Source organism: Triturus cristatus, chromosome 5_2 (assembly GCF_964204655.1).
Source record: "Triturus cristatus chromosome 5_2, aTriCri1.1, whole genome shotgun sequence".
Lineage (NCBI taxonomy): Eukaryota > Metazoa > Chordata > Amphibia > Caudata > Salamandridae > Triturus > Triturus cristatus.
The window spans coordinates 429,098,347-429,111,170 of NC_140588.1; the positions used below are offsets into that span (position 1 = coordinate 429,098,347).

General features: G+C 43.7%; 1 protein-coding gene across 1 annotated transcript in view; it reads left to right on the forward strand.

Annotated features, from left to right (window-relative positions):
• Positions 1-12,824, forward strand: part of RAMP3 (receptor activity modifying protein 3) — a 1,003,044-nt gene that overhangs the window by 152,232 nt on the left and 837,988 nt on the right. The window lies entirely within an intron of this gene.

Below are 12,824 nucleotides of genomic sequence, written 5' to 3' on the forward strand. Positions count from 1 at the left end.
CTCAACCCTCTGGTAGCTTGGAACAGAGTAGTCAGGCCTAACTTAGAGGCAATGTGTAAAGTATGCATGCAACACTTCAAAGATTAATACAGTGAAAACACCACACAAAAATGATCCATCCCACATGAAGTTAGAAAAACAATAATTTCTTTAATAAATGAAACAAAACCAAAAGACCACAATTCCAATCAGGAGATCAAGAGATATTAAATGTAAAAAATTTCATAAAATATGCCAAAAAGCACAAAACGCCAATTGTGGACATCTGGTCGCGCTGGACCGGGACAAAGTCACAAGTTCAGGCTAACTGCAATGGAGTGTGGGCCAGCAGCAGGGATCCAGTCAAACAAAGTACCTTAAATCCCGGTCTATGGAGTGTTGCGAGGATCCATGTCAAAGATGGATCGCGCAGTCGAAGCGATGCCTCAGTTCCGATATGCAGCGAGACTGCGATGCGAAGGCTTGCTTTGTCCCCGAGGATCTCATAGATGGGGCTTGCAATGCGAAGTTCGCTTTGAGGATACACCACACAGACCTAATGATGCGTTGGTTCCGAGGAGCTGTGAGGCTGCGATGTGGAGTCTGTCATCATCATCATTTCTGCCGTCGATGAGTTGTGTGAGGGCCTGCTCCCAGGATGTGTCATGCAGTGGCAATTACGATGATGCTGCAAAGGCAAGGCGGGTCTTGTGTCAGACTCAATCCACATAGCACTGGTGATGCGTCCGTTCTGCTCCTGTTTGCCCTGTGCCATAGAGGAGTGCCTTGGTTCTGCTGGATCCACAGGCTGGCAGAAGTCCTTAAACCCACTTTGACAGGTCCATGAGTGGGGTGGCACCACTTATAAGAGTAGACACACAGATGGCAGAGTCCAGGTGCAGCTGCAAGGTTGTTTGAAACCTATTGTGTCTCTGAGGCTTCAGATCAAGGTGCCAGCCAACTAGGCCTTGGAGTCACTCTGGATTCTGGGTGTAAGAGTTGCAGGTTCAGTCCTTCTCACCCAGGCAAGAGGACAGCCGGCAGCACAGCAGGGCAGCAGAAGTTCAGACCAGCAGTCCAGCAGAGGTGCATTCCTTGTAGCAGCACAGCAATTGTAGCAGCACTGTCTTCTCCTGGCAGAGTATCCACAGGTCCAGAAGTGAATTGAGGAATTGGTGTCTGAGGTCCAGAATGTATACCCAGCTATGCCGTTGAAGTGGGGAGAGGCTTCTGGAGGCATGCCTTTGAAGTGCACATGTGACCTGCCTTCCAGGCCCTGGTTCCAGACTAACTACAGGGGGTATGCAGACCTTTGTGTGGAGTCTAAGATGGGCTGGGCCAAGCTCCTCCCTCCAATTCTACCAGTCACACCAAAGCTCTCCATTGTGTGTGGCTGTCTGGCCATTGTGTGTGGCTGTCTGGGAGGAATACACAAAGCCCAACTGTCACCCAAACCTAGTCATGTGACCTAGAGACAGGCTGCAGTTACCAATTGGCTAATACAAGAAAATGCCAACTTTCTACAAGTGGCATTTTCAAAATTGTAATTTAAAATCCAACTTCACCATAGGTTAGGATTTCAAATTCAAATTCCAGAGACACCAAACATGATCCAGTCACCTGTTTCTATTTGGAAATTACACTTATAAAATTTAATAAGGTAACCCCAATGTTATCCTACGGGAGAGGAAGGTCTTGCAATAGTGAAAAACTAAATTAAGAGTTTTTCACTTCCAAGACAAGGAAACCTTTACAGTACATGTCACATTTTTTAAATACATTGAACCCTGCCCTCTGGGTTGTTCAGGACCTACAGTAGGGGTGACTTATATGTATTAAAAATAAAGTTTTGGCCCTGGCAAAAGGTTTACTTAGCTCGGTCGAAATGGCACTTTAAAATTGCACACACACTGGCTGCTGCAATGGCAGGCCTGAGACATGTTTAAAGTGATACTTAAGAGGGTGAAACAATCAGTGCTGCAGGACCATTAGTATCATTTAATTTATAGGCCGTGGGCACAGAGAGCTATGTTACTAGGAAATAACAAGTACATTGAATATGTCAATTAACTATAATCATTTCTAACAAGTTTGAAGGGGAGAGCGCACGTACTTTGTGCACTTTACCACTAACTAGTGCTAGATTCCTAAGATCAGCAAAAACGAAATCAGCAAGACAGGAGGTCTGAAGGGAAAAAGTTAAGGGGAAAACCACACCAAGGATGCCATGTCTAACAAGGAGACATTCCCATCAGCCCAGAAAGAGTTAATTTGTTTTTGAAGAAGGGCCAACAAGTGATGAGGTTTGCACTTTGATGAACTAATTACAAACAAATAAATAAATCAGTGTACATGTTGAGATGTAAATTTGTTTCATATTTTTGTTATACACAAGATGTTCTTGTGCTTAATTTTGAAAAATATAAAATAACAATATATACAAATTCGAGAGCACTGTTTGAAAAGATTTCATTATGAGACTGCCAGGTGCACTGAAGAATTTGCTTTCAGGATAGTATGTAAAATGTTTGAAAATATGCTTCCTTAAATAAATAAACAGAATGTTCTAAAAGCAAATAATCCACATTAATGTAGGGTTATGTCAGCTGTCTTTGTTTTAAGGATTTATTTATGCATTTTCTACATTACTGATAATGAAAACATATTTAGTCTGAGAACCCACAAATTGGAAGTCAGAAAAGCAGCAGGAAGGAGGGTTGAGTCAGTAGAGGCAGAGTCATGAGCGATATGGTGAACACTCTGCCCACAAACATTTACGGGGACTAATGTGATAGTAAACCTGTCCTGGCTTTGTTATTTGGTCACAAACCGATTCCATTTTAAATTAGCTAATGACATTAAGGTACAAGCTGCAGAAATGTATCTCTATCTAACACGTACAATACTCATGACATAGTTCAGGTGGTGAATGAACTCACTTCAGAGAGCTGTATGTTTAAGAAATTGGGTTGTTAGTCGCGAGGGGTGGAAGGCCCACTCAAGCAAACAACAGCAATCCGTGTCTGGGTGAACCGCAAAAGCCACCAAATTAACCTGTGCTCAACCCTTTGGTAGCTTGCCACAAAACAAGCTTAACTCAGAGGCAAAGTGTTAAGTATTTATGCAGTCCTCAAACAGCATTAAAGTGAAAACACATCACAAGAAAAATCCCATACTGAATTAGAAAAATAGAGAAACTTGTAATAAATAAGATGATACCACAACGAACAAAATCCAATTAGTAGAGCTAGAGAGATAAGCCTTTAAGATGTCTGTTCAAAACAGTGCCAAAAAGCACAAAGTGCCAACTGCAGGTATGTGGTTGTGCTGGACTGGGACAAAGTCACAAGTTCAGGCCAACCACCATGGAGCATGGGCCAGGTACAGAACCTAGTGTGGACTGTTTGGAGCTGTAGCCTTTTCATTCTTGGGACTGTGATGTGAGGTCTTGCATTGGTCTGAGCTGCATCGGTTCCGGTGAGCCGCTGATCTGGAGTTTCGAGGTGCTTGAATCTGAGGCCCTGCATTTTGTTGCATCGGTTTCGGGCAAGCTGCCAATCATGAGCTGCAATGTGAGGTCCTGCACTGGGCTGTGTCACATTGTGTTGGCTCAGGTGAAACCTTCAGTTGTACCTGGAGAAGTAAATTCATTCCAAAGCCAAAGGTCCAGGGTCTGGGCCTGGAGGACAGCACTTGGTGGTTCAGGACTCACTCCCACTGAGGCCTGCAGTGGGGACCAGGTCATGTCTAGTGGGGAGGAAAAGAGGTCTCTGGAAGCTTGTTTGTGTCCCTGTAGCTCACACAGAAGGTCGCCCAACTGACCCTTGGAGTCACTCCAGGTAGCCTGGGTTCAAAGCATACAGGGCCCATCTTCCTTCTTCAGACAGCAAGGCAGTCCTTACAGAAGTTAGGCAGTTTTTCTTCTAAACCTTCCACAGGTCCAGGAGTGTTCTGAAGAGTGGTTCTGAAAGTCCTGTTTTTATACCTGGTGCCAGCCTTTTTTGTGGGGGAATTCCCTGAGCTATCCCCAGAGCTGGTTCTAGTTCATTCTTTCCCTGGCCCTGTCTCCAAAAGGTTTAGGGTGACAAAGACAAGTGCATGCCTGGTGTCAGAAACCTTTGTGTGTGCTGCCAGCTGTGCCCTTTGAAATTTAATCAGTGCAGGAGACAGCTCCTTCCCAGCCATCCTTTCAGGAAGACCCTCCCATCTAGCCCCCCCCCTTTGCCTCACTGTCTTTAAACAATACAGAAACCACAAAAGCAGAGCAATTCACATATATGTGACCCATGACACTGTTAGGAAGGCACTGTTGGTTTGGAGAAGAAATTGACATTTGTAAAAGAGGCATTTTCAAAACTGTAACTTAAAATCTGACTTTAGAATTAAAGAGGATTTTACCGTAGAGTTAATTTGAGTGTAACCCATATCTCTATCTGCTCCCAATCTGAAGTTAGCACTTATTAATTGAAATAAGGTAACCTAGTGTTAGTCTATGGGAGAGATAGCCTTTCAGCAGTAAAAATAACTTTTGGGAGTCTTTCACTGTCAGGACATGTAAGACTTGATCATACATGTCTTTCTTTTAAAATACCATGCACCCTGCCCTATGAGCCTTTAGGACCTATATTAGGGATGACTTATAAGTATTAAAAAGGAAGGTTTAGGCCTGGCAAAAGGTTTATTTTGCAGGTCAAATTGGCAGTTTAAAACTGAGGTGCAGGTTGCACTGGAAGACTTGAGCCACATTTTGGGTGCTGCTTAAGTGCGTGGCACAAAAAGTGCTATGGCCCACTAGTAGCATTTAATTTATAGACTCTGGATACATGTAGTACCATATACTAGGTACTTTCAAGTAAATTACAGTTGAAAAACAGATGTAAGCCAATTTTAGCATGGTTAAGGGATAGAGTACAGGCACTTCATCACTGGTTAGCAGGGTGAAAAGTGCATAAAGTCCTAAAAGCCAACAACATCCGATTCAGCAGAGGAAGACAAAAATCTGGGGTTACTCTGCAGAAAAGGCCAAGTCCAGCAGTGTGTAATCTCTGGTTATAGATATAAATCATCCTACAATGGCTTAGACGGTCATTATGTCTGCTGCTAAGCATTGTGTATAGTGTGCAGCTGTGAAAGCTAGCTCTGTGGATCAATGTGCTTGTTGCTGAGATCCTGGTGTAAACTACATGTGCCTTACCTTATAAAACGAGTACTAGGGGCACATATTTAAGACTCAGTCTCTGCCACAGTTTTGGGCTGACTTATGTCTTCTGTAGTTGAAGAGAGCAAGTGGTTGCTTGTCACAGGTACTTTAATGTCATGTGCCCCTTTTGTCTGGAAATGTATCAGCGGGAAACAGCCTTTAACACCACACTGGAATCATGCTGTGCCTTTACAGCGCTGGCAATAGAACAAACGCATCATTAACACGCATTCGTTTAGCACGCAAGTCATTACAACAACTTCCTTTAGGGGGGGCGCATTAGTGGAGAGGTGTTGGATTCAAAATCCAACACCTTCCCTACTGTTGCGCAGACTGGAGTTGAATTAGTAAATGATACTAATCCAAAGTCCAACGCCCCCCTAAGGCAAGTCATTGTACCGACTTGCATGCAAAAGGAATGCGTTGTTACGATGCGTTCTTTCTAATGATGGCGTTAAAAAGGCATGCGTTCTAAACGCATGTGGGATTCCCGACATACAATCGTGGCAGCACTTTCAGATCATGACAAATCTCGCCCAAAACGATTTGACATAAAGGCTGCCAAATTCTCATTACCAACACTCTAGAATAAAAGCACAAATGATCCATGGACACCATTTAACGGTAACCAGGAACTGCATTTGCTTCCCTTACATTGTGACGTGCAACTCGTGTGTATTTGTTTTTTTTTTATAAATGTTTATTGGCATTTATGATAATAACTCTTTTCCATACAAGCATATTATACCAAATACAATAGTCTTATGTTCAGCCGATCAGGATATAAAGTCATTTACCACAGATTATTAGCATTACTCTATGTGATATTCAACCATTATTCGCAAGTCACAGACGCCATTATTATTCCTACAACCATTAGTAACAGTAACTGTAAACTTACGCCCCTCCGCTGACCCAAACCCTCCCTCTCCCTCACCCCCTGTCATGGGTTGTCATGTGCATTTCAAGGCGTGGAGACCAAAGTATCATGGAGTACCTCCACTATCTATGTTATTCTCTAACGTGTGTGAAACCATTGGTGGTGAGTGTAACGTGGCGACCTCTTCCTGTGTGACACTCCGAGAAAGAACCTCCTTCGCTGGGGGGCCCGTCGCCTTGGACAATTCTGTGAGTATTAAGCACCAGGCCCTCACATCATCCTCAAGCCTGTCGTCCCTCATGACCATCTGCATCCGTACCACCTCCGCATTGGCCCATTCCAGCACATCTCTAATCCATTTCTCAGGGGTGGGCGGTTCTGAACTTAACCAATGAATTGCTATTTGTCTTTTTGCTAAGGCAAAGCCCAGCTGCACAAACCTCCTAGTAAGTTTTTTAGCCTTTGGCGTCGGTAATAACCCCAACACCACTCCTTTAATAGTGGCTGGTATGATCCATCCCGTTACAGTCTGCAGGGTATCAATAACAGCCCCACAATATCGCACCAGACCAGGACAGTCCCACAACATATGGAGAAAATGTGCATCTGAGTGTCTACATCTAGGGCATATGTCTGCTCGGTCTGGGTATATTTATGTAATACTCTGGGAGTTAGGTATGTCTGGTGCACCACATTATATTGAGTTAATTTGGAGCGTGCGTTAGAACTTGTCTGCTTGACTCCCTCATGTAATTTCTGCCATTGCGCTTTTGTAAGAGGTTCCCCCATTACATCGTGCCATTTCGTATGTATCGGGAGGGGAGCTGAGGGGCGTATCCTCCCTCAATGCTTTATATATGTGAGAATTCAACCGCCTTCCCCCTGCCAACATGGTCACCATTTGCAGTACAATTGGGACCTGTGGTTCCTGTGGAAATGCCGGCCATAGTTCTCTGGCCACGGCCGAGATCTTGGCATATTGCAAAAACTGCCCCCTACCTAACTGGAAGGCGTGGTCTGCTTCCTCTCTGGTCACAAACCACTCTGCAACGTACCAGGGTACCTTCGTAAGGCAACCTACCTCCTTCCATTTGCTAACATTCATTGTTTGCCCTATCTGCTTGAAGGGCATAACCGCCCACAATGGAACGTCCGGAGCATACGCCGTTCTCTTGAGTACTTTCCGCACCACCATTCCCTAGAATAATGCGACGTGACGTATGATATAAGGAAAGGAGTCTGGAATCCTAGACCCCAACAGAAAAAGCTCTGGCAACAGAACCCCCTGATGTGTGCCCGCCAACAATCTCTTCTCCCAATTGTCGTGTTCATCAAACCAGTGCACCACATGTTGCTGTTGCGCAGCCAAGTAAGAGTAATGCAGCTGAGGAACCTCCAGACCTCCACGCCCCCAACGGCTCTGCAGCGTGCTCAATTTTATTCTCTTCCTTTTAGGCCCCCACAATAACTCTACTATCAAGCTATCAAGCTGCGAGAAAAACATTTGCGGGACCAAGTACAGGGAATTCTGTAGTGTGTACAAGTATCTCGGCAGGACAACCATTTTAGTCATTGGCACCCTCCCCATTAACGATAATGGAAGTTCCTTCCAGAAAGCCACAAATCGTCTAATACCGTCCACTCTCTTCCAACTCGTGTGACTTACCCATGAAATATCTTACAGACATTTTAAAAAGATGCTTTTAGTTTTTGCTAATATTAGCAGGTAATCTTGAGTGTGGCTGTTTCTAATCACTGTTTAATAACATACTGTAGTCTTAAATTCAATAAAGCTGGTGTTAAAAATAACACTGACTTTCCATAAAGGTCAAATGCTATATGATGTAATCAGAAGTATAGTTAGGGGTTTTAATGGCTGTGCAATTCAACTTCGGCCACTTTGGTCATTTTGTGGAAATGCTGTGTCGGAAGCGCGTGAGAGTTCAGAATATGCATGTTGTTGTGTATTTTGTCAAATAATGAGTGACCCACTTGATGGAGACTATGAAGTTTGTGATAAGTAAAGCCTAACTCTAATTTAATGATCTATCTCTTATACTTTACAATTAGAGAAACCACAAGCAGATGCCAAAGGGCACAACTGACTGGCACTGCCTTAGATAGCAATGCCACCTTGATTCTGACTAACGCGCGAGCCATCCTTCAAGCTTGCTCTGATGAGCAGAGATATTTTGCCAACATTAGCTAATTACAGTCATTTAGCTGAGACCTCGGGACATCGTTTAAGATCACACGGTGCGTGGGAGTTGATTCTGTACTCGAGTCGAAACCAGTAGCTCCGCAGGGATGCCTGGGAAGCTGGCAGAAGCCCGAAAAAAACGTTTCATTCCGCCTTCCTAGTGCACTGAGTGAGCGCAGCCAGCTAACTTGACACACTCCAGGGCCTTTCTGAGGGTTCCCTTCTCAATAGTTTTTGGGAAAAAGCCACAACAGTTTGTTTGAAAGTCTAATGTTTCAAATGGGTTGGGTAAAAGTAACGTGTAACACTGGTGCTCATATAAAGCGCTCCAATACCTGCGGGTCGAGTTCGCGCTATATAAATGTGCACAAAAAAAAAAAAAAAGCGACGGCTGCTCTAAAGAGAAGCTCATGAAAAAGTCCAGTCCTGCAGTGTCTGGCACAACAGACGGGCATAGTGGTCTTTCGCCACAGCCGCAACTCGTGTACTGCAGCATGTGTCTATAGAAAGACCGTGGCTCAGCGATGCGTTTGTGCCCACCCAGTCTTAAAAGCAGCCCACTCCCATTCAGATTCCCTCGAACATGGCCAGTCCCACCGGGGGCTGCTTTCCGACTGCATACCAGAGTCCCTCTAAACCGCACGCTCTTGGTAATAATGGATTGCATCTCAGAATGTCGTTGGGAAAAACATCGCCTGACAGAAATATTGAGTCCTAAATGACGTCTACAAAAAATAACGCTAGATTTTATATTAGTATATTTACATATAATTATTATTATATTTATATAATATATTTATATATATATATTGGGGCAGATTTACAAGACCCTTGAGCCACTTTTGCGTCACTTTTCCCATGTTAAAAGTGACGTAAAAGTGGCGCAAGGGGCTTGTAAATCTGCCCCATTATATTGATGTAGTGTAATTTTGTAAGCAATATTTAAGAAACAATTTTTCTGCCATACTGTAAGAAATTCTTTTCACACTCTTTAAGTGTCCGCAGAACCAGTCGTAGCACAGAGACGCCGAAGCTCCTTTCTGAGGTCTTCACTAGGGGTGGGCGGAATTTGCGAAATCCACTTTTGCAAATTATCGCGAAAATTTTTAAAATTATCGCAAACAAGCGGAAATATCACGAAGATGCGGAAGTTTTTTTCCCGCATGTTCGCGAGATTTTCTGCATGGTTGCGGGTCGCCAACTTACCCATCTAGTTGCTCGCGGGCGAGGCCATCTTGTTTTGAGTTGTCTCGCGGTGCATGATCGCGAGAAGAAAGACGTGATCGCGCGACGCATGACGTCACTGCGGGCGCGAACTGTCGCGAGACAGCGCAAATGGCTAAAAACAATACAACATCTCATGGAGAACGCGACCGGATCAAGAAAACTTGTCGGCGAACGCAGGGATTCAGGTAAGGCGATCGCGCGCGCGCGAGAATGTATTATTTTACAGCGCGAGCAAGAAACAAATTATCGCCAAGCAGAGGAAAGCGGAAATTTTGCCCTATGTTGCCACTCAGCAAACAATTCTGTCGTTTCCTATTTGCGTGAGCACTGAATTGTAAAGCTCAAAGACCATGTCAGTTTAAGCTTGCAAAAGTAGACGGCTTATAAAATTATGAGGCACGTGGCATATGCCAACTTGTTATACGAAGGCCGTGCATTCATAAACCGCAGCAAGCCCTGATTCAAACAAACCTTTGCAGTAAGTGACTCGTGTTAAAAGGAATAACGTAGGCGTGGTTAATTACTAATCAATAACTACAAATAATTAATAGTTGTTATTAGTCCTGCTTAATGTGAGCGTGATTCGAGACAGATTTACCTCTGCATAAGGAAGCTAAAAAAACGAGAAAGGTATTCATGTGTAGTTTGCGAAAGTATTGCATCACCTCCTCATGAATTGGAATCGAACAAGTGATAAGGGTTGCGAATTTCAAGAGATGGAAAAGATAAGAGTGTGCTGTGCGAACTCCGCCAGTGGATATGTCAGTTCAAAATGTTAAATCCTCAACACTCGTTGGAAAGTTTGGCTTGCATATGAACATGTTTTTGTTGGATAATAGTCAAATTTCGCACAAATTAAAGCGATTTTTTAAATTTACTCACTTAAGAGGGCACATTTTGCAAATGTAGTAAATTGGGGATTTTGACAATAGCTTTGAGACTATGTCCCGACTGTGTAAACTACTGGATGTTCAAACAAGCCAGCTGTGCGGTTGCTAATTCTGAGCAATCATCTGGATTTAGACTATACATTAGTAGATTGCCACAGCCTTTACTTGCTGCTTGGTTTGTGGCAAATTATCAATATTCTAGCTGCTATCACACTAGGTATTCCTCCCTCGGATTCCAATAACACCTTATGTAACACACAATTTCATTATTCCAGGCTTTGTGGCCTCTGCAATGTTTCTCAGTTTCACAGGAATTAAATTACATTCTTTATGCTGAAGCTGCATAAAGATTTCACATTGAGAAGCTATACCACTTACACATTGACCGCAAACAAATCACTCTTTTGAGAAACGATTCTCTTTGCATACCGATGAGATTTCAACATTGAATATAAAGATTTGTTGCATGGATAAGTGTCAACAAAACTAATACTATACTTGTCATTAAAGCAGAAGGCACTGGAATTGCAGAGGTAAATGTGAAGACCAAATTTATATTGAAGGGGATAAAGCCATCAAGGTATACATCCATACCTTTTTTCCTGTAGCGATGTATAGCCCACAAAATGTCAATGCCTAATTAATTAGTGAATAAGCTTAAGTAAAGGTAATTAGATCATGAGGCGGCCAAACCATCAATGGTCAAATTGGCTGTTAAACATACCAGGTCTCACTCTCGGACACACATTTTAGTAAAAAAAGGAGCAGTTACTATCATTTTAGAACCTTCCTCCACTTCTTGCGTAAATAAGAAGCTGGCAGTAGATTGCCCAATTTATGCCACAGCCTCTGGCCTTTCTCTGCCTTGCTGAGTCACCAATGTCCTGATGGATGAAAGGGATTCATCCTTTCTACGTTTATGGCAAACTGCATTGATGCATGGAGACCATAGTCTCTTTCCATTCTATTTCAGTAAAAAAACTCTGCAACTTCATACACTAACTATTTCTCTCTCCTGCTTGTACACCAGGATCAGTTACTATTTGAATTAGATTAAAAGTTTGCTGCTGTTTTTCCTCTTTGGCCGTGGCTCCAACATTTTTCTATAGAACTTCCTGCTTTGTAGATCTCTCTGCTTGTAAAATGGAAGGCAGTTTTCTGTCCACAACCCCTGCTATTAAGGGCAATCTCTTGTCTAAAAACACAATGTTGATTTTAAACATTTCCATTGCTCTCTGCAGCACCCCCCTTACTGGGAGTTTTCGTTTTCCTACTTGCTGTTTCTTATGCCCTATGGTCTATTATCATCTCGCTCTTACCAGCTGCTTTTCTTAGCTCCTGCAATCTTGTTCTCCAGTGCCCCCCCTTATGAACTTTAACAAGTACCAGAATAATCGCAATATTTCTTCATTCTCAAATCCTCTTTCCTCCAGCCTTGGCTTGGTATCCACCATCTCATGCGCTTTGGATCTTGTAGTCCCTGGCAGTTATGGTGTCGGATCACCACCCTTAGTTGTTCCTGGTTGACATCTGCTCTCCACCCACCAGCAACTGGTGATCACTGCTTTACAGCAGCTCTAGGATCCTGACAGGGCCTGTGCTAGAAATGGGATTTCTGGTTGGCTAGGGCAAGTGCCTAAGCCAGGCAGAAACCACCACTCTAGTCAGGGCAAGGGAGTTACACGCTGAAGATAACCCCTGCTCACCCCCTTGGTAGCTTCGCACAAGCAGTCAGGCTTATCCCAGAGGCAATGTGTAAAGAGTTTATGCAACACACACACACAGCAGCAACACACTAGGCACACTACAAAAGGAACTCCACACAAGGTTATATTCAAAATAGCCTTTGTATTATCCAAAACACATTAGAATCATAATGACACATATATACTGTGCCAACTGGCACCAGGTAATAATTTACAGGGCATTATATACACGAAAGGGCCAATCAGGCCACTGTCAGAACCATCACAAAGCACAGGTAGTAAAAATGACACAACCAGTGACTACTGGTAAAATACTGTACTCTGGAAACACATTATGCATAAACATCATAGCATGACATTAGGCATCAACACTTTGTGCATAAATCACATTTAGGAGTGCACCTTATTAACACTCCCCAGGTGCATACATCACCTTTAGCATTAACGCGTTATGCGCTATCGCTGGGCCTTGCGCCCTACCAGGACACAAAAATGACCCCAGGCTAACTGGCCTTTCCCTGGGGCGCAAATGCCCTCTGTCCCAAATGTCAGGGCGCCAAATTAAAGGGTCTTCCACTGGCACTCTGGCTGCCAAAGCAGCAGTAAAGATGTGCGTCATGCACTGGGGCATGGGGGTGCGTCTCACCCCCTCCTCCTCATGAAAAGAAATGCCCCCTCTTTGTGGCTGCCTGCGCTCTTGCTGTGTAGCTGGGAAAATTGAATTCGGCACCACTGTGCCTCT